The sequence below is a fragment of the Schistocerca serialis genome, chromosome 8 (assembly GCF_023864345.2).
Source record: "Schistocerca serialis cubense isolate TAMUIC-IGC-003099 chromosome 8, iqSchSeri2.2, whole genome shotgun sequence".
Lineage (NCBI taxonomy): Eukaryota > Metazoa > Arthropoda > Insecta > Orthoptera > Acrididae > Schistocerca > Schistocerca serialis.
Genome location: NC_064645.1, coordinates 81,912,401 through 81,934,818, shown reverse-complemented (window position 1 = coordinate 81,934,818; position 22,418 = coordinate 81,912,401).

Here is a 22,418-nt window from a genome sequence, read left to right as displayed (position 1 = left end):
CAAGGGACAGTAAACCTCCCCTTAAGTCAAAGCCGTCGGCCACTGTCCAGTTGAGAGGTAATGCCTGAAATCTGGTGTTCTCGTCACACTCTTGACACGGTGGATCTCGGAATACTGAATTCCCCAATTTATTTCCGAAATGGAATGTTCCATGCATCTAGCCCTAATTAGTATCCCATGTGTTTTAATTCTCATCCTGCTGCGACGATCACGTCGGCCACCTTTTGCACATGGACCTAGCTACAAATGACAGCTCTGCCTATCCAACGCCCAATTATACCTTGTGTACGCTATACTTGCGCCATCTGTAAGTGTCTGTATCGCTATCCCGTGAGTTTTGTCACCTCAGTGTACACCCAAGGACCAAAACGTTAGTCGGCCGCGGTGGCCGTGCGGTTCTAGGAGCTCCAGTCCGGAGCCGCGCTGCTGCTGCGGTCGCAGGTTCGAATCCTGCCTCGGGCATGGGTGTGTGTGATGTCCTTAGGTTAGTTAGGTTTAAGTAGTTCTACGTTCTAGGGGACTGATGACCACAGCAGTTGAGTCCCATAGTGCTCAGAGCCATTTGAACCATTTTGAACCATTTTTGAACCAAAACGTTACGACGAATGTGGAATATTTCTGGCTTTGCAGACATCATATTCGGCTACAAGAAGCTTTTTTTAAGAGCAGCTGAGAAGGCAACTGTGGCAAGATGACGTAATATGGTGTCAGGTACTGATGACAGATGATTTCTTCGGTACGGTTATCGCGAGAGAGACCGCCTGAATTGTGGTTAGAGCTTATGCATTCTGTGGTGTCACCGCCAGACACCACACTTGCTAGGTGGTAGCTTAAATCGGCCGCGGTCCATTTAGTACATGTCGGACCCGCGTGTCGCCACTGTGTGATCGCAGACCGAGCGCCACCACAAGGCAGGTCTCGAGATAACGAAGAGCACTCGCCCCAGTTGTACGACGACTTTGCTAGCGACTACACTGACGAAGCCTTTCTCTCATTTGCCGAGAGACAGTTAGAATAGCCTTCAGCTAAGTCCATGGCTACGACCTAGCAAGGCGCCATTAGCCTTACATAGTTTGAAAGTTATCGTATGAAATGTCTCAACAAGAAGAACGATGTATACAACAAGGATAAATAAAAGTTAAGTATTCGAGGAGCTGCATACTTTTCTTATTAGCTTTCACTACTTATCCTGTTCCAGAATTCACGCCCGTCTGCGTTAGTTAGCGTGCAGTTTCGGCCTCCTCTATCTACAAGGTTTTGGCACATTTGCCAACACATCACATTCCACTCAGGGCAGTGAAAACAAATAGGCATCTAGCGTGTACTGCAATCTCAGCACAAGTGAGATCAGCGAAACGTCATCTGTGGCAACATATACGAGGTATGAAGAAGAGAAATATATTTGAGGAAAGGGATTTATCATACGCACGTATGTATCACTTCTCTCTTTTTCAAGTTGCCTTAACTGGCCATCGCGAGTCTCAACGCCGCTTGATGCCGTAGTGGGCACGTTACGCTGCAGATGTCCCACGAGGAGTAGCCCATATCGAAGAATATGAAGGGAACGATGATTCAAACCAAAAAGGTCTAGGAACATACGCTGTAAAATGCGTACCTTGAGAGAGATGAGCATTTCTTCGATACTGTGAAACACATCTATTCTCTTGCAAGCTCTTTGCCTTCATATTTTTGGAGGAGGTAGTATGAAACAGAACAAGAAAAACATGTCCAGTAAACATGGGCTCCATAATGCGTACCTTACGAGCTGTGAGCACTTTTTTAGTATACTCCGATTAAAATTACGTAGTGAGTGACGTTTCAGCGGGTCGAGTGGTAGCGGCCTGGCGCCAGCCAATCGCAGCTGTTTCCCGGTCTCCACGTGCTCCGTCTGCTATGTTGCCAGTTCTGTATGCACGACTAGCCGAGCGTTGTCACGTGACGCTGGCTGCAGCAATTGGAGGTGGCGACGAGGGGCGGGCCAGAAGGGTGTTCGCGATGGGAAGAGAGGGAAAAGGGAGGCCCAATATGCAGTGACTTTTGCTTTGCGCCATTATGAAAACATTTTTATGCATACAAAGCAAAAGTGTATCCACTGCTGAAGCCAGTCCTTGGTGAGAGGTTTAGTTTCTGCACAAAACACTGAAAAGAAAAATGTCAGATTCACAATATTTATCAGACGATCGTAAATAAACTATTTGGTTAAAAGCTTCTATTCTTTCGGAGCTTATAGTCTCACATCACTGCTTTTCCTTAGTGATCGTAGTTATAATGATGTTTTGAAATTAAAATAATTCTGAGAGCTAGCAGCGAGAAACGTGGTCGCTTTACGTTCTGGGGGCTATAAAAACAAACTCCGTACGAGCAGGCCTTGAATGTGGTGTAAATAAAAGGGTACTGCTATTGTTCTGTAAGACAACTATGTTCTCTAAGTAATGTCGTCACAAAGTAGCTCTCGTTTTAGTTAGTACCAAACTTCAATCTCTATATATAAAAGGTAATGGTGTGGCTTCATCTGCAAGCCTGTGTAATGTATGGCGCGATTTATTCAACTGATACGAATGTAATGTAAACCGAGAAAATAATGCTTGTAATATTATGATTCATTTTGTCGAGTCTGATATTATCTTATGACAAATGTTGTAAATATTTTACATTAATCGCAGAGATAAAGAATACGATATTTCAACGTGTTCTATGAAAGCATGGAAATTCAAGTGTAAGAGCCAAGTTGCTCGCCCTTGTTTGCTGTTTTTCGCCTGTTAGTTCTCTATCGCCTGTGGGTCGATGTATGTAGAGGTAGGGGTGTAAATGTGGAAGCGTGTGGGTAATGTGGAAACGTCTAGTATCTGGCCTGCAGAGTGCTGCACTGTAGTGGGGCAGCCATAAATTGTTGCAGTAGTTCCTATTTGCCACGGTAGAGGGTTAAAAGTCAGTTGGGCAACAGATGCCGTGACAGTGATGCAATTTACGTTCGCGCGTTTTCTAAACCTTTTTCGAGGTATGTTGTGGTATTGTATTTATCTACATATTTTGTAGTTATCTTTCTTTACGTCTGATAGCTTATAAAGGGAGGTGCATTGAAGATTTTAGCAGTCCTTTGTCAACCTTAAATGGATAGTTGCTTAATGTAATCTACCGAAAATTAAAAAGGCCATTGTGTAGGTGGAAGCATACATATGATGGCATTGTGGAAACGTTCCCACAATACCAACACCAAATACATTACTTCTAATACGTTTAGCGTCTGTTTCTAGATGCCGCGAAAGCTAACTGATCGGAAACTAAGAGCTATTGTGAAGAAGTGAGATGCTGAAAACATGAATAAGGCTATAATAGCCTTAAGGGAAAGCAGATGGGGTTAAGAAGAGCAGTAAGAGCTTTCAGTGTACCTCAGACGACACTTTGTGCATAGCGATATGTCACCTCAAGAATATTTTTCTTTGAGACTTGGACGTAAGCTTGTAGTACCTGATGCTATTGAGAAACCGTTGGTACAGTATCTCACTGAAAGGGATAAAACAGAAGGTCAACATCGTTGTCAAATACCTCATGAAATACGTGTGTCTCCAAAAGATATCATGCCAGTCCCTCCTCTAAAGAGGACGGTTTCCAACAGAGGTCGTAAGCCAGGTTCATAAGATGTTTGGACATCTTCGCCTTATAAAACACGCCTTGAAGACTCCTTACTGAAGGGTAAACAGAAGCTTCCTAAGGCACCTGCCAAAATCAATAAAAAACGTGAAGCTCCTTCTAGAAAACCATGCAAAAAACGGCTTAAGTAATTTGAGAATGCAGATGAAGAGCCCAATGCACCAACTGTCTCTTCAGGCGAGTCACATTTGGATCTCGCAGTTGGGGAAGAAAAACCTACTGAAGAAGATGCAGTTTGTATTTTTTATGGAGGCGCATTTTCCAAGGACTTTCGGGGAGAATTGTGGATTAAGTGTGTAGTGTGTGAGGAGTGGAGTCACTCTTTGTGTGCCGGAAATGAAGGAGGTATTTACATATGCGATTTTTGCAAGTGATCTTCGTTTATGAAGCATTTTTCTAATACAGTTGCGTTTAAAAATATTTTTGTGTAATTTAAATTTAATATAAAATAAAAAAGAGAAAGAAAAGTAATCAGAAAAATTCTAGGTCCAAAATATACTGAAGAAGGAACATACAGGCTAAGAGCAAATAGTGAAATTCAACAATACACCAGCATATATTCGGATATGAAAAAACGCAGATTAAAATTTTATGGGCATATTAAAAGAATGGATGCTACCAGACTAACTAAACAAGTAGTGGAATTCTACGAAAATCGAAGTAAAGCTAAATTTGAGACAATAGAATGGATTGCTGCTATAAAAGAGGACATGAAAGAGGCAGATATAAAACAAGATGAAATTCAAGACAGAAAATTATTTAGGCAAAAAATTCATGACTGGGTAGTTGGTCAAGCTGAAAAACCAAAGAAAACTGGAACCACATGGTCTGATGAAAGGAAAAGAGCTCATTCCGAGAGAATGAAAACAATTTGGGCAGAGAGAAAGTCTAAAAGAAAATAACTGAATGCCCCGTGATTGTACTTCGCGTGGTCCAGTAGGGCCCAAACGTGAATAATAATAAATAAAATAAAACAGTTTCTAAGATTTTCAATAGTTTTCATTTGAAGTAGTCAGTTTCCCACAATTTTAAGGCGTTTCCACATTATCCGCACTTCTTGAAAAATTAATGAGTTGTTGTGCAAGCAGAAAATGTTTTTTAATTTTTAACGTATCTAGTTTTTGTGTTTCATAATATTACATTCATTGCTAAAAGATTATGAATTAGCTTTGGCTAATTTTTAAAGCTGAAAGAGATGTAAACGTTTCTTTTATACAGCAAAAAGAAACTGGGTTTTCACATTTATACCCCTACCTCTATAACCCGCTGCCTGTAGAAGCTTTAAAGTTACTACGTATTACTAATTGAAAGTACGTTATGTTTCCTTTCAAAATTACTTCTCCCTCCATGTGAAAATTATTTAAAGATAATAATAATATTGCTGTCGACTGCCCATTTGGCATCGATTGTTTTGGTGGCGCTGAGTCCGCGATTACGTGTACTAGAGAATATTTCGGAGTTTGCGAGCTTAACTCGCAAAGAAAAATAATTCTAAGTGCTTCTATGAATTTTTATAGTCAGCTCTCAATATTAAAGTTAGTTAATATTTTTGATTACGGAACTTATTCAGATATTTAACAGCGCTAGGCTTAGGCGCGGCTTCTCCTCTGGTTTAAAAGATATTCAGTTAATTCAAAGGATTAAATGTTAACTAAATTCTTAAAGAGATAAAGCTAAAGAAATTCTTTGCAATTATTTCAATAATACGCAGGCGTCTGTACCATTATTTCTTTCTGTGTAACATTAGATTAATTTGCTGGAACAAGAAATCATTTCATGCTCTATATTATCGCTGGGTTAGTTGCAGGTTACATTACGTTGTCATTTGTTGAAAGATGATGTAACATTTCCATTAATAATAAATAACTTTTTGCCTTCGTACTGAGATTACGTCACGTTACATATATTTAAGACGCATTAACTTGCGCTCAAAATATACGTGGCGTTCCAAAAACAAGAGTTAAACTGCTACGTTAGATATGTGTATTTCAAACGACACGTAGTAATCGGCAAGGGCTTATACGTAATAACTAAATTAATTCTACACCGCAACAATTACGGAGAAAGGAGATAATGGTACATGTCCCAACGGAGTAACTCAGCCTGACTGACTCATCATTCCATAGCCCAAACCACTGAGGAGGGAAACTTGAAATTTGCCGAGAGAAGAGATTTTTCGAAATTCTACCTCTGAGAGAGTGAAATAGGGGATGAATGGTTTTTCGAAAAACTTAGTTTTGAAGCTATGAAAATTGGTATTTGGTTTCTCAGTTAGACATAAAGAAATATCTGTTTCAGTATGTTTGGAAATTCAACCCCTACATGGGTGAAAGAGTGGGTGAAATTTTTTTTGAAAATAAATGATTATTATTTAGCGCTTTCCACAAATGTGAAACCTTTACGCCAAGGCATTTGCAACGCCTTTTCTGGGTTTTAGTCATCATTTCAGGTAGATGCATGCCATGGAACAATGTTGTGGTTGGTGATGCCACTGGCTTTGGTGTTCTCGGACGTTTTCAAGTCCGAAATTCATAATCTTTGGCAACCCATACCACCTCTTCTACTTCACTCTCTTCTCCCCCTTGTATACTCTCTTGGGAAAGTGAAAGATAGCAAGTTGCCATACCTCCTCTTCTACTTCACTCTCTTCTTCCCCTTGTATACTCTCTCGGGAAAGTGAAAGATAGCAAGTTGCCGCACTGAAAATACTTACAGCCGTCCTCGGTCATAAGAGGGTGACCATAGTGGGGAATAACACAGGATGGAGATGAGATACAGCAAAACGTTTTAGATAAAAGTTGTAGGTGGCAAAGAAGGTCAAGCACTGTTACTAATGGCCGTAACCTTGAGCGTGATTTTCAAGGTGACTTAGAGGCTAAAGTGAATCATAATATTTGATTCCAGTTTTGAAAAGAGCTGCAAATTTTACGTATAAAATTATACATTACTCAAGGTCGTGGCTAGTTCAGTGAAGGTCAGACAAGCAAATACATTTTTAATTCTAGTAGCAAATTAACTCGGAATAGAGGAGGGATACAGCAAAATACAATGTTAAGACACAAATTGGAAGGGGCATCCCGAGAAATGACACGTTAGGTGACTTATTTAACTACTTGTAAATTAATGATCTATGGTTTATTTACATTTGTTCTGTCTTGCAAATGCTAGGATAACATTTATGTGCTGTGAGGTATCTATTTTTTCCAATAAAAAGGTTAATTAAAACTTGACGTTCAAATCTTTGTTTGCTCTTTTCAAATCCGCCGTCACACGTAGGGGTTTCCATGAAACAAACATCAACCTTCGAATGACCTTCGATGATTACCTTTAAAATCATGGTTCTTGGTAATGATACGTGACCCTTTTGGCCCTCCCAATATGCAAAATGGTTCAAATGGCTCTGAGCACTATGGGACTTAACTTCTGAGGTCATCAGTCCCCTAGAACTTAGAACTACTTAAACCTAACTAACCTACGGACATCACATACATCCATGCCCGAAGCAGGATTCGAACCTGCGACCCTAGCGGTCACGCGGTTCCAAACTGTAGCGCCTAGAACCGCTCGGTCACTCCGGCCGGCCTCCCAATATGCAAATTACGCTGTATTTTGCTGTATCCCTCCTCTATTCCGAGTTAATCCCTACTGCAACTAAAAACATATTTGCTTATCTGACCTTGATTGAGCCGGCCTGTGTGACCGAGCGGTTCTAGGCGCTTCAGTCTGGAACCGCGCGACCGCTGCGGTCGCAGGTTCGAGTCCTGCCTCGGGCATGGATGTGTGTGATGTCCTTAGGTTAATTAGATTTAAGTAGTTCTAAGTTCTAGGGGACTGACGACGTCAGATGTTAAGTCCCATAGTGCTCAGAGCCATTTGAACCTTTTTTTTTGACCTTGATTGAACTTTGCCATGGTATATTTTTATACGTGAAATTTGCCGCTCTTTTCAAATCTTAAATCAGTTGTTATGGTTTCCACTTAAGAAACTCACTTTAACCTCTAAGTCACCTTGAAAATCACGCTCAAGGTCACGGCCATTAGTAACAGTGCGTGATCTTCCTTGCCACCTACAACTTTTATCTAAGACATTTTGTTGTATCTCATCTCCGATTCATTCCCCATTATGGATTAAACTGATCAACCCTGTAAATATTGAAATGTGATGTCGGTCTTGTCGGACATGACCGACAGAACAGACATCACATTTGAAGAAAGTGAAAGCTTTTGTGAAGACGAAACATTTGGCTACATCTAAAACAAATATGTTACGAAATATCTGCTGGAAGTGTTTGTTTGGTGTGTAATCTTATATGTAAGTGAATCATGGACGGTAAACAGCACAGACAAGAATAGAAGTTTTTCTTCTGCGGCGCTACATGAAAACGACTAGTCTTAGACGGGTGGATGACGTACCCAATAAAGAGATGATGAATCGAATCGGGGAGAAAATAAATTTGTGGCACCATCCGAATGAGAGCGAAAGGGGCTAGGTGGGGGTAAAATTGTGTGGGGAGGCAACGGCTTGACTATTGGAAACAAGCCAAGTGCATGCAGGTTGCAGCAGACGTGCAGCGATTAAGAGACTTAAAAAAAATGGGCCAACATGGGGAGCTGCGTCAAGCCTGTCTTCGGGCTGAGGATCACAAGAACAAGTTTGAAGAGGATGCAAGATTCCATGAAGTGAAACGGTTGTATGACACCGCAGGCCGAGAGTACCGTTCTGCGGACTTAGATCGCCTGATGCAAGCTTCTTTTGTTTCACGCCACATCATCGACGTGCAAGTCCTAACGACGAGGACAATACACACACACACCCAGTCCCGAGCGGAGAAAATCCCCGACCAGGCCGGGATTAGAACCCGGGGTCCTGTGATCGAGAGTCTACATCTACATTTATACTCCGCAAGCCACCCAACGGTGTGTGGCGGAGGGCACTTTACGTGCCACTGTCATTACCTCCCTTTCCTGTTCCATTCGCGTATGATTCGCGGGAAGAACGAGTGCCGGAAAACCTCTGTGAGCGCTCGAATCTCTCTAATTTTACATTCATGATCTCCTCGGAGGTATAATTAGGGAGAATCAATATATTCGATACCTCATCCAGAAACGCACCCTCTCGAAACCTGGACAGCAAGCTACACCTCGATGCAGAGCGCCTCTCTTGCAGAGTCTGCCACTTGAGTTTGCTAAACATCTCCGTAACGCTATCACGCTTGCCAAATAACCCTGTGATGAAACGCGCCGCTCTTCTTTGGATCTTCTCTATCTCCTCCGTCAACCCGACCTGGTACGGATCCCACACTGATGAGCAATACTCAAGTATAGGTCGAACAAGTGTTCTGTAAGCCACCTCCTTCGTTGATGGACTACATTTTCTAAGGACTCTCCCAATGAATCTCAACCTGGTACCCGACTTACCAACAATTAATTTTATGTGATCATTCCACTTCAAATCGTTCCGCACGCATACTCCCAGATATTTTACAGAAGTAAGTGCTACCAGTGTTTGTTCCGCTATCATATAATCATACAATAAAGGATCCTTCTTTCTATGTATTCGCAATACATTACATTTGTCTATGTTAAGGGTCAGTTGCCACTCCCTGCACCAAGTGCCTATCCGCTGCAGATCTTCCTGCATTTCGCTGCAATTTTCTAATGCTGCAACTTCTCTGTATACTACAGCAGCGTCCGCGAAAAGCCGCATGGAACTTCCGACACTATCTACTAGGTCATTTATATATATTGTGAAAAGCAATGGTCCCTTAACACTCCCATGTGGCACGCCAGAGGGGAGTGTTCTATTTGCTAAAAACTCTTCAATCCAGCCACAGAGCTGGTCTGATATTCCGTAGGCTCTTACTTTGTTTATCAGGCGACAGTGCGGAACTGTATCGAACGCCTTCGGGAAGTCAAGGAAAATAGCATCTACCTGGGAGCCTGTATCTAATATTTTCTGGGTCTCATGAACAAATAAAGCGAGTTGGGTCTCACACGATCGCTGTTTCCGGAATCCATGTTGATTCCTACAGAGTAGATTCTGGGTTTTCAGACTCCTTTTGCCGACGTCTGTTATTTCGGGCATTCCTTTTGTAACCCAAGCCCAGGCCTCCTACACTGTCTCCTTTCTCAGAAGGCTGCTCTCCACACAGACGTCCAGCATCGACCTAAGCGGCTGTGGCTGGGAAAGGCAGACAGTTCGGAGGGAGTAACTCTTCAGCGGACAGATGGCGCCAGGGGAGGATTCTGCCGGCCAATTGTCTGCACTTTATATCGCACCCTTCACGCCGGGAGTCTGCCAGGCGAAAGGACACCACGTTCCCGCCCTCCCTCCCAATTTCCTACCCCCCCCCCCCCCCCGCCCCTCCTTGGCAGCCTTAACTCCGTATTGATTCACCCCTCTCACACTCTGTCTCTCCCGCACTCTCTCCCTCCCCCTCCCCCCCCCCCCCCTCTCTCACGCCCGGGGTGGATGCAGCTGGTCTGACGAGACGGAACGTCTGCGGACGTAGAAGGACGCCTAGGGTTGACGCTAGTTTAGAGCGATCAGCTCTCCCATTTTTCCCAGAATCTCCCGTATTATACCAATTTTTCCTTAATCCTCCAGGCTCCCTTATTGAGCACCTCTTTCTCCCGTATATTTTGTCAGCGATCACTGTTGTAAATATTAATCCTGCGAAGTACTACTGACAGTTCAAAATCCCTGACCGACAAACCTCGAGACATTTTTCTATAATGATCGTTACTATTGTCTATATATAGTGTTTTTTTCTTTTCTTGCTTCTTTGGAGAGAAGACGGTTTGGCGCAAGGCAAGGCGAGGAGCGGAGATAGAATGACATAGCCTACGCGTCTAGAGGGGTCGCAAAATAGGGAATGTTTACTTGTTTCTCGGACGGTACTGGCAACTAACGTACGTGCTCACCTCACACCGATCAGCAGACACGGTCGTAACAAGGCTTCGTTAATGCAGATTGTAGAGTGGTTCATGTTAAAACACGCTCGTTACAGTATTTACTCCCCAACCTTCTCTCACAGTCTTACTGTGTGCTATGTAAGAGTAACATCGCACATAGGGGCAATGACGACTGCAACCAACAGTCTTGTGTAGAAGTTCATAATTGGAACGAAAATGAGATGAAGGCGTCCCAAAATTTACTCAAGTATTTTAGTAATGACAGCAAGGAATTAAATGGTTCAAATGGCTCTGAGCACTATGGGACTTAACATCTGAGATCATCAGTCCCCTAGGACTTAGAACTACTTAAACCTAACTAACCAAAGCACAGCACACATATCCATGCCCGATGCAGGATTCGATCCTGCGACTGTAGCGGTCGCGCGGTTCCAGACTGAAGCGGCTAGAACCGCTCGATCACGCTTGCAGGCCAAGGAATTAAAAACGTTGCAGGTGAACTAGCAATAGTTCTCCACACTGTCAAACATAATATCAACTACAGAAGTATCGAATGCGGAAATAAATTATCGAATGATGTTTTCCATTCCTCTAATTTGGTTAAGGTGATGAGATGTGGTCGAACTAAGGCAGAAAAATTGTGAGAAAGGTTTTGGCTCTAAAAAGTGTTGAGACCTTCGTTGATGTCTTGGATGGTCTACTAAATCAGTCAACTTTTTCTCTATTGTAACCAAGGTATACAACCACAAAAACAGAAAGATGTTCTCTCTGATTGCCAGGTATTTTATTTCTGAAAAGGTAAAGAGGAATAGGCTTATGGGCTTCATTAAAAAGGGTAATGAGACAGGTAATGGTGTTCACAGTCTTATCAAGTCTTCGTTGACTTCTCATAATTTAGGTGTAAATAACCTCACTGGATACTGCGCAGATATTGGATACTGCTTCAAGAAGACGACAAGCATTTGGTGAAACCAAATGCTCAAATCACATACTGCATAATGCAACAAAACAAGCATGTGATGCGTTGGATGTAGGTATTAAAATGCTTGTCTTGAAAATGTGTGGAGCTTTGTCTGTATCACCCATTCCAAGAAAATTGCAATGTAGCTGTGCAGCTCAAATTTATTGTGATTAAATCTGCCTTAATCTCTCTTATAATCAAGGTAAGATGTTGGTCATCTCCCTTAAAACCTTGATGAACTGCTGGTCGCCCTACGCTTCGTCTAAAGGCAGTCACCTATTTACCTAATCGTTAATAGCATAGTTTACATTAATATTCAAAGTCGTGCAGTCAGCGAGAAGAAACTCTACAACTAGCAGAACTGCTTCGAAAAATGACAGTTGTCTTGTCTGGCTGTATGCTTCTGTTTCGTCTTCATCATCATAACCGAATACCAACGGTCCCTGAAGAGTATGCGCTGTGGTAACAAGTTGCCTCAGCATTGATGCACAGCCTTTTTCATCCAGTCCCTCAAAACACTCAGCTGCACTACACATTATGTTTCAGTAGTAGCAGTAAATATTTAAGGAGATGGTAGTGTAGAATAAGTCGGATAAAACATTTCATATAACATGCTACCAGTTTTTATTGCTTATGGGGATACAGCTGTTAGAATGTAACTCAAAGAAACACTCACAGAAGTTGTTAAACAAAGACAAGGGATTAAGTTCAGAGTTAATTTTCATAAATTCCACCTCCGACTCCAATGCACTCTCGAATTCGCCTGGCAAGGTTTCTTCAAATTACTGCAACCAGTCGTCTTGTTTTGTTCTTCAATTTATTTTTAGTTATTCAATTACCGGTTTCGAGCCGCCTAGCGACTCATCATCAGATGGTATATATATTAATTGTCTGCAGCAGCGTGGGAGTAATGTAGATGTAAGCACTGAGTGCGGAGAGAATTGTTCACACTCCGAGATAGATTTTGTTACTTTAGTTACAGTGATCAGTATCCGTTGGTTGGATGTTGATGCACACAGTATTCTGGAAAACTTATTGATTGTTTTCGAATGACGTTAATTGTAAGTGTAAAGTGCAGTACAATTAACGTTTCTTCTGGTAACACCACATATAGCCCCTGTGAAGTCGTCTTGGCGTTCTTTTGTGAGAACAGCACTATTCAAAATTCGAACTAGCAATTGATCTCTGGTGTTCACTTTTTCTTTGCAGACTTCGCCCGTCAACGATCCCCACAGACAAAAGTCAAAAGAGATTAGGGCAGGGAACCTTGGTAGCAAAGAAACTTGGCATTCTACTGATCTTTTTCTGGGAAGTGTTAGGTTTAGATGAGGTACCACGCGTCGACTAGAATATGCACGGACCTCACCATACTGGAAGAACGTACTCTGACCGTCGTCACCCTCTTGTTGCACAAAGTTGATTGATTAATTTTTTAAGTAAGTTAGTAATTTGGGCAACTGGTCACATTTTCACAGCACTTACCACGCTGAGATAGTGACACACTGCAGCAAGAGATAGCGACGGTCGAATTTAAATAACCGGTTTTATTAATGAAATTCATCTTTTTTGTTGCTCTTCTTTGTTGTGAGTTGAAGACTCGGTATCCAATTCCCTTCAATGGTCTAACATTTTATGATTGTCTTGAGGATGATTCGGTTACTTCAACGAAATCATGTAAACACTGGTGGACTTTCTGGTAAATAACTCGTGTATTTCCAGTCAGTGAAGCCACTCTTTCGTAGTATAGTAATTGAAATATTTGTTCTTATTTAATTTGAATTATTTAGATGAGTTGTTATGTCACTTTTCGTTTGAAATTTGTAAGTTTATTAATATAATAAAATGATTTAAATTTTTCGAGGAAGCTAAAGGCTTCAGAATAACAAGTTGGTGTTACATTATTCAATGTTTTGTTTTAGTAGTATACATTTTAGACCGTAGCGATATCTTCTGTTCTGTTAGCTCTCTCTCAGTTGGAATCTTGATTACATTTATGTTTGTTGTTGAAAAGTGTTGTTTGTGAAAGTATCGTTTCGTACGAGTTACTAATGAAACAGAATCTAATGTAATCTCTGGTTCAGGTTCTCTGTTGTTTATGGATTTTAATATGTGCAATTATTGAAGTGTTACTATTTTACATCTGAGGCTGATTGATTTAGAAATGCTAGACTGCATTTACTATAATTTTGAAGTCAGTCTCAATTCAACAGCAGTTAAACAATTTTCATGAAGAAGTTAACTTCCGATCGCAGCACAGAGCGATCGGCTGACTGTCATTTATTGGAAGAATTTCACCGACTACATTGCAGCAACCTCTCTGACTTCCAGGGTGTAATCTGACGTGAAAACTTAATGACGACGAATATAAGGTGTCAAGACATTTATTTCAATTCTGAGTGCTTGAAATTAATTCTAATTAAAAACAAGTAGTGTTTGTTCACCGAATTAGATTGAGCTTGCTTAATAACAGGGGTTGTGAATAAATAATTTACGACGATGTCATGCTACGTTACGTCCAATATTACTGTTTCAAGAGATTTTAACGACGCTTTTGAGTCGTACTCCCTGCTTTAAATAAAAATAAACTGAACACGACCTTCAAGATCGAAGACATCATCACCCGCCAACTTAATAAACTAAAATTTAGCACCCATGAAAGACTACAAAAAGGAGGAAGAGCCAAATCATATCGCTTCACAATACAAATCAATATGACACGCGTAACTTGTACTGCATCCCCGCACTTCAAACCCGTACAACCAATTCAACAAAAAACAAAGATTTACCTGTAACAACAGATAGCAAAGAAATTACTATCATGTAAGTTAAAGAAGAGGTTCATATCTTTCTGAACAGCATGGCGGCGAGGTGGTACGACATGGGCATACAAAAACTGCCGCAGCGTCTATAAAAATGCATCGACAGAAATGGTGATTATGTCGAAAAATAGCTAAATGTTCAAGCTGTAAACTGATGTAAACCATTGTAGAAGTAAACAGGTCTATGTACTTATAAACAATAGGAGACCTTACTTTTGGGATTACACTCGTATTTTTCGAATTTTAGACAAGTCAATATTATCTCATTGGTATTCTAAAACTTTCATGTAATTTTATACACAGTATGTTACATTTCATGATAAAATTTATGGAAAGGAATTACTTTATAAAATACTTTATTTTCGGTGCTATAATCGACATGTACTAGTTCCGAATGTACAGTTAAAATTAATTTCTTAGAAACATTTGAAATTGCGAATTATTTACAGAGTTAAAATTTCTATTATTAATTACGCAATCCTGTACTGTTTACTATGTTTATTTCTGGATTCATTTATGAAATAATGATCGAAATTAATAATGTAACGAAAAATAGTAGGAATTCATTTGTTAAGAAAAATTATAAAACCTTTGAAATATTGTTATTTCCGCATAGTGTAGGAGACGTAAGCTTGCTCTGATGTGATTTTTGTATAATAGGTGCGAACAATGTGATTTCGGCTTTGTTAATATGAAAAATCAAAATACTTTAAAATATACTAAAATGTCAGAAAATCATTGGAATATATACTTACGTAAAAGAAATTCTGTAACAACAATCTTTCAATTTATTTAGTTCAAACAAACCGTGAGGACCTGATGTTAGGTTTTCAGCTTCAAGCGTCAGACCCCTAGACACGAAAAACTGGAGCCATCTCAACATGACAAGCTAAGTAAACTTGAAAGTTTATTGTAAACTTCACTCCTTCCTAATCTTCATAAAAGACTATGCTTATTAGTAACTTGGGCTTGGAGTTGTTTAATGTTGACAATAGATGGAAGGAGGAGGGGGTTGAGATTACAAAGTGCACAAAGAAAATGCCGGGGAAGATCAGTTTGGGTTCCGTAGAAATATTGGAACACGTGAGGCAATACTGACCTCACGACTTATCTTAGACGAAAGATTAAGGAAAGGCAAACCTATGTTTGTAGCATTTGTAGACTTAGAGAAGGCTTTTGACAATTTTGACTGGAATATTCTCTTTCAAATTCTAAAGGTGGCAGGAGTGAAATACAGGGAGCGAAATGCTATTTACAATTTGTACAGAAACCAGATGGCAGTTATAAGAGTCGAGGGGCATCAAAGGGAAGCAGTGGTTGGGAAGGGAGTGAGACAGGTTTGTAGCCTCTCCGCGATTTTATTCAATCTGTACATTGAGTAAGCAATAAAGGAAACAAAAGAAAAATTCGGAGTAGGAATTAAAATCCATGGAGAAGAAATAAAAAATTTGAGGATTGCCGATGACATTGTAATTCTGACGGAGACAGAAAAGGACCTGGAAGAGCAGTTGAACAGAATGGATAGTGTCTTGAAAGGAGGATAGAAGATGAACATCAACAAAAGCAAAACGAGGATAATGGAATGTTGTCGAATTAAGTCGGGGGATGCTGAGGGAATTAAATTGGGAAATGAGACACTTAAAGTAGTAAAGGAGTTTCGCTATTTGGGGAGCAACATAACTGATGATGGTCGAAGTAGAGAAGATATAAAATGTAGACTGGCAATGGCAAGGAAAGCGTTTCTGAAGAAGAGAAATTTGTTAACATCGAGTATAGATTTAAGTGTCAGGAAGTCGTTTCTGAAAGTATTTGTATGGAGTGTAGCCATGTATGAAAGTGAAACATGGACGATAAATAGTTTAGACAAGAAGAGAATAGAAGCATTCGAAATGTGGTGTTACAGAAGAATGCTGAAGATTAGATGGGTAGATCACATACATAACTAATGAGGAGGTATTGAATATAATTGGGGAGAAGAGGAGTTCGTGGTACAACTTGACGAGAAGAAGGGACCGGTTGGTAGGACATGTTCGAGGCATCAAGGGATCACAAATTTAGCACTGGAGGGCAGCGTGGAGGGTAAAAATCGTAGAGGGATACCAAGAGATGAATACAGTAAGCAGATTCAGAAGGATCTAGGTTGCAGTAAGTACTGGGAAGGGAGATGAAGAAGCTTGCACAGGATAGAGTAGCATGGAGAGCTGCATCAATCCAGTCTCTGGACTGAAGACCACAACAACACCAAGAATAAGCACTACTCTGTGCAACGGATCACTTAGGGGCCGCGATCGTCGGAAAGCGCTGGCTGCTGTTGCGACCGACAGCATCTGTCTGAAGACAACGGGCTGTGTTCCAGTAATCCGGCTAAATGGGGCTGACCTGGCGCCTCCGGACGGACAGAGGACTCATTCCTCCCACGGTCCGTAAAGTGGGAGCTGCTCCTCTCGAGTCTGCAAGGGTCTGGAAGATGATGGGCAGGTAGACGTGTCTTTCGCAGCTCTTGACAGCCCTTCAGCGCATCGCCAGAATGTGTGGCCAGCCCGCGGAACCTTAGCGTTCTCACGCGGGCTTTTTCTGCCGAGAAAACGACCCACATCCCGGCCCATTCTTCAGTCTAAACTTCATGAATAATCCAGGCAAACGAAAGTTTCTAGCGCCTGTAATTACAGTAGAAGCTGTAAAACTTTTCCTCGTTTATCGTGAATACGGTTAAATGTGTCATGGGTATTGCATTTTCTGCTCGCCAAGTTCCGTTAGACCTAGAAAGTCCGTAAAAAGGGTGAATAACTAGCACAATAGCAATGAAACACGGGAATTGGCTGAAATTTCTCCTGGAAAGAACTACGCATAATAAAAGGAGTGTGCCACGAGGATATTCTTCAATTTAATTTCGAAAGTGTGAGGATTACTGCTAAGATCCTTGACATCTCGAATTAGTTTACTGGAAATGGATGCAAGAGAATACTATACACCTTCCTGCACAAGAGTCAGGGAGGTGTGATGCAAATGCATGCATGATTGAATTTCTGTCTAGTATTAATTGAATTAAGGCTGATAATTCTAGGGAATAAGCCCATGTTGTGAAACAACATTATAGAAAATGCATGTCGAGAATAACAGGTCGTTTAACGTTATCCAGGGTACACCACAAGAAGGCGAGCTGTTTCACACCCAAGAAATATTTGTATATTTTTTGTGTTTTTAAATTTTTTACAAAAACTTTTCATCATTTACATGTACATGTAAAATAACTTTTTTTACTGTGTAACAGATGTATTGTTTATGCAGGAAACAGATTTCACGTCCTGAAATCAGGAAATTTTTCCAACTTTTGAAATTTACCACTTGCTGTGCCATGAATTTTCCTTTTTCTTTGTCTCTGACGAATTTGTTGCGATTCTAGAGTCGAGCTGGACTTCCTCTGTCACCTCAAGAAATCTGCAAATGTCTGGAGTGCAGGAGTACAACTGACTACTATATTTGCTGTTGAAAGTTTCAAAAACATTGGTGGTTCGCTGTCTATTGAAGTTTAGTTTTGCCCACACAGAAGGTGAAAAGAGTGCGTTTTATTCTATACTTTTTCCACTAAGTAACCGCAAAACGTTTGCAAATTTTCCTGCGCTAGCATCGCTGACATGAAATCCTCAACAAAACGGTCAACAACCATATCAGGATCCTGCAGCGGCGAACCAAATACATGAGACAGAAACTTTCAAATTTCATTTCTTGCGTAATAGTCATGTGCAAGTCCCAGTGTGTATTTTTCGCCACCAGCTCTGGGTTAAATGAAATTCATATTGTTGGATCCTTATACCAGTCCAGACTTCACTTGCAGCTTCCGTTATGCGTCTTAAAAATCTGAAAACATCGTTAATGGTAAAAACGTCAGGCATAGATTATTACAGTTATCGACAACTGTTTGAAAAGCATACTGATACGACGGTGTTTTCTTTTCATTCAATAACGAAAAAGTCATTGGAATATAATGTCCGTTAACTAAAGAAAGCACTGTAAAAAGCTTACAAAAAAGCTTTGTGTAACACTTGAATGTTCCTTCAAAATAAATATTGACTAAGCATTTTAAGGTTTCCATATTCACAAAATATTGAAACTTTTTTCTCGGCATTATTTTCTAACAAGGAACTTGTGCCATTTATAGCTTCCACTTTTGGCATGTTGATAACATTATGAACATCTTCAACACTCGTACGCAATTTCTGCAGAATTTTCGTCCTAGTTTTGTAAAAAATGGTTTAAATGGCTCTGAGCACTATGGGACTTAACATCTGAGGTCATCAGTCCCCTAGATGTACTGAAACTTAACTTACCTAAGGACATCAAACACATCCATGCCCAAGACAGGATTCTAACCTGCGACCGTAGTGGTCGCACGGTTCCAGACTGAAGCGCCTAGTACCGCTCGGCTACAACGGCCAGATTTATCAAAGTTGTCGACATCTCTCTAGTTACTCCTTGGGTATCTTGTCCTTTTAACTGATTGCAAATTAGGTTTGATGGTCTCTCAAAAATGTGTTCTGTAGCTCTTCTCTTCAGATTACAAATTATTTTTCCCTTTAAATTTTGTCACAAGGTATTTCCCGTGATTGTAGCCTTCTTGTATCACCACAACATATAGCTCCTCAGCAGAAATAGTTTTAGTAAAGTTTCTGCAGTCCTTAATGTTCCACGTCCATCGTGCTTCATCAGTTTCAACAATTTTTGAAACCCGAAGGTGGTACCTTTCGGAAGTAACGTTTCCCCTCCCATTCTACTTACTGAAACTGCAAGTGTATCCCTCGGGCATGGATGTGTGTGATGTCCTTAGGTTAGTTAGGTTTAAGTAGTTCTAGGGGAGTGATGACCTCAGATATTAAGTCCCATAGTGCTCAGAGCCATTTGAATCATTTGCAAGTGTATCGGAGGACACGCTCAATCTAAAATGACCTGCCGTAAACTGAGGCATGAGCTCGCAAACCGCTGGGAGGTGTCGGGGCTATTGTCTGCAGGCCATTAGGCTAGTTCTGGATTAGTGGGTCCTGTTACTTGGTAACACTGAGGCGACAGAAGTCATAGGATAGCGATATCCACATATATATGAGGGGTAGTATCGTGTACAGAAGGTACGGAGCTGTCATTTGTATTGAGGTGGTTCGTGTGAAAAAGTTTCTGATGTGATTAGGCCGCACGACGGAAATTAACAGACTTCCATTTCGGAAATCATTAGGTAATTCAATATTTCGAGACTCACAGTGTCAAGAGTGTGCCGAAAACACCAGATCTGAGGGATTACTTCTCACTACGCACAACGCAGCGGCCGACGCGCTTCACTTAACGATCGAGAGCAGCGGCGTTAGCGTAGAGTTGTCAGTGCTAACAGACAAACAGCATTGCCTGAAATAACCGCAGAAATCAATGTGGAATATACGACGAGCATATCCTTCAGGACAGTGCTACGAAATTCGGCGTTAAAGCGCTATGGTAGGAGATGGTCGACGCGAGTGCCTTTGCTAATAGCACAATATCGCCTGCAGCGCCTCTCCCGGGCTCGTTACCGTGTCGGTTTGACCATAGGCGACTGGAAAACCGTGGCCTGAACAAGTTTCAGTTGGTAAGAGCTGACGTCAGGTTTCGAGTGTGGCGCAGAGCCCACTAAGTCTTGGATCCTGGTTGACAGCAGGTCACTGTGCAAGCTGGTGACAGCTCCATAACGGTGTAGGCAGTGCTTACATCGAATAGACTGGGTCCTCTGGTCCAACTCAACCAATAAATGACTGGAAATAGTTACGTTCGGCTACTTGCGGACCATTTACAGCCACTCATGGACCTCATCTTCTCAAGCAACGATGGAATTTTTGTGGATGACAGTGCGCTGTGTCATAAAGTCACAACTCTCCGTGACTGAAGAACATTCCGGACATTCCGAACGAATGACTTGGCCACCCAGATCGCCCGAAATGAATCCCATCTCACATTTATGGGACACAATCAAGAGGTCATTTCGTGCACAAAATCCTGCACCGGCAACACTTACGCAATTATCGACGGAATATGCAGTTAGAATGGGTCATTGTTACTGGAGGGGAGTTCCAACGACTTGTACAGTCCATGCCACGTTGGGTTGCTGCATTACGCGTGGTAAAAGGAGGTCCAAGTGGTTCAAATGGCCCTGAGCACTATGGGACTTGACATCTGAGGTAATCAGTCCCCTAGAACTTAGAACTACTTAAACCTAACTAATCTAAGGACATCACACACATCCATGCCCGAGGCAGGATTCGAACCTCCGACCGTAGCGGTCGCGCGCTTCCACATTGAAGCGCCTAGAACCGCTCGGCCACACTGGCCGGCAAAAGGAGGTCCGACACGATATTAGGTGGTACCCCATGACTTTTGTCACCTCAGTGTAATGTCGTGGAGCTGTGGGCAGCTCGGGCAGTCGAAGAATTTTTTGATAGCCCTGCTAGGGCGCAAGAGGGAAGTTGGATCTCTCTGGGGCGGAGGTGGTATCGAATCATATTTAGGACGGTTGTAGTCAAGGGCCAGTAAGGTTATTTTCGTGTGCGCAAGTTTCAAAAAGTGTTCGGAACGGCAGCCCCTTTCCTGCAAGTGTGAAATGTCTGTGTCTGTCATCTGTTTTCAGGGGATGTGTTGCTGTTTAACGTACACGGACTGTTTAGAAAGAGACAACGTAACAGAGCTTGGAGCAACTGCCTAGCTGGAGGCGTTGTCTAACGAGCAAAGCGGACTTGGCGAGAGGAACTGGAAGAAAATGTGTTTTGCTTCAATAAACATTAGAACTGTTCTTGTGTAGGTCCTTACCGTCTTTAGTTTTAGGCTACAATCCTGTGTAGTTTGCAGAGGAGACAGTATAAACTGGTAGGTGGTGTGGTGAGTGATTGCGATGTTTCTTGTCCAGTCCAGTAGTCGGACTAGGGAGCTATTCAAGGTAGTCAGATGGCTTCAGGGCACTGAATAGTAGCATAGCGGAAGTGGCTGTTTTAATCCTAAGGCAGACTGGCAACCCCTTACCTGGCTTCATAAAGTAGGTGCATAGGGCCTAGAAATTACCCAGGTCAGTCAACAAACGTTTGGGAGGAAGTCGAAGGACCAATACGTCGCATCATTTGTCTCGAGCACCGCACAGCGTTAAGAGTTCTTGCGCTCTGGCCGCGACGGGACTTCACCAGACGCCACAGAAACTCCGAGCCGACGGCAGAAGAGGGACGTTTCATCCGAACAATTTCAGGCAAACTTGATTCAGCTGTACTCTGACTACGGCTGGGTCCAAGTTACCTGCAGCATTCGGTGCCAGCACCGCCTCTCGAATTCCTCTAGTCGCTTCCTTCCTTCAGGAAGGTTCACGTTTCTGATCCATACGTTGCCACGCTCGAACAAGTCCGGCCGGACGGAGTGGCCGAGCGGTTCTAGGCGCTACAGTCTGGAACCGCGCGACCGCTACGGTCGCAGGTTCGAATCCTGCCTCGGGTATGGATGTGTGTGATGTCCTTAGGTTAGTTAGGTTTAAGTAGTTCTAAGTTATAGGGGACTGATGACCTCAGATGTTAAGTCCCATAGTGCTCAGAGCCATTTGAACCATTTTTTTTTTCGAACAAGTCCTTTCAAAAAATTCATTTGTGCATGTCTGGGCAACTAATAATACAGTATAACATATGGCTGGCATCCTTATGTATATACACTGAACTGCTAAAGAAACTGATACACTGCCGCAACACGACGTGACATGGCCTCGACTAATGTCTAAAGTAGTGCCGGAGGGAATTGACAGCAAATTCGTAAGAGTGCGATGGGGTAGAGATCTCTTATGAACAGCACGTTGCAATGCATCCCATTTATGTATGCTCAGTAATGTTCTTGTCTGGAGAGTTTGGTGACCAGCGGATGTGTATAAACTCAGAAGAGTGTTCCTGAAGCTACTCTGTAGCAATTGTGGACGTTTAGGATGTCGCATTGACCTGCTGGTATTGCCCAAGTCGGAATGCACAATGGACGTGGATGCAGGTGAACAGACAGTATGCTTACGTACGTGTCGTCTGTCAGAATCGCATCTAGACG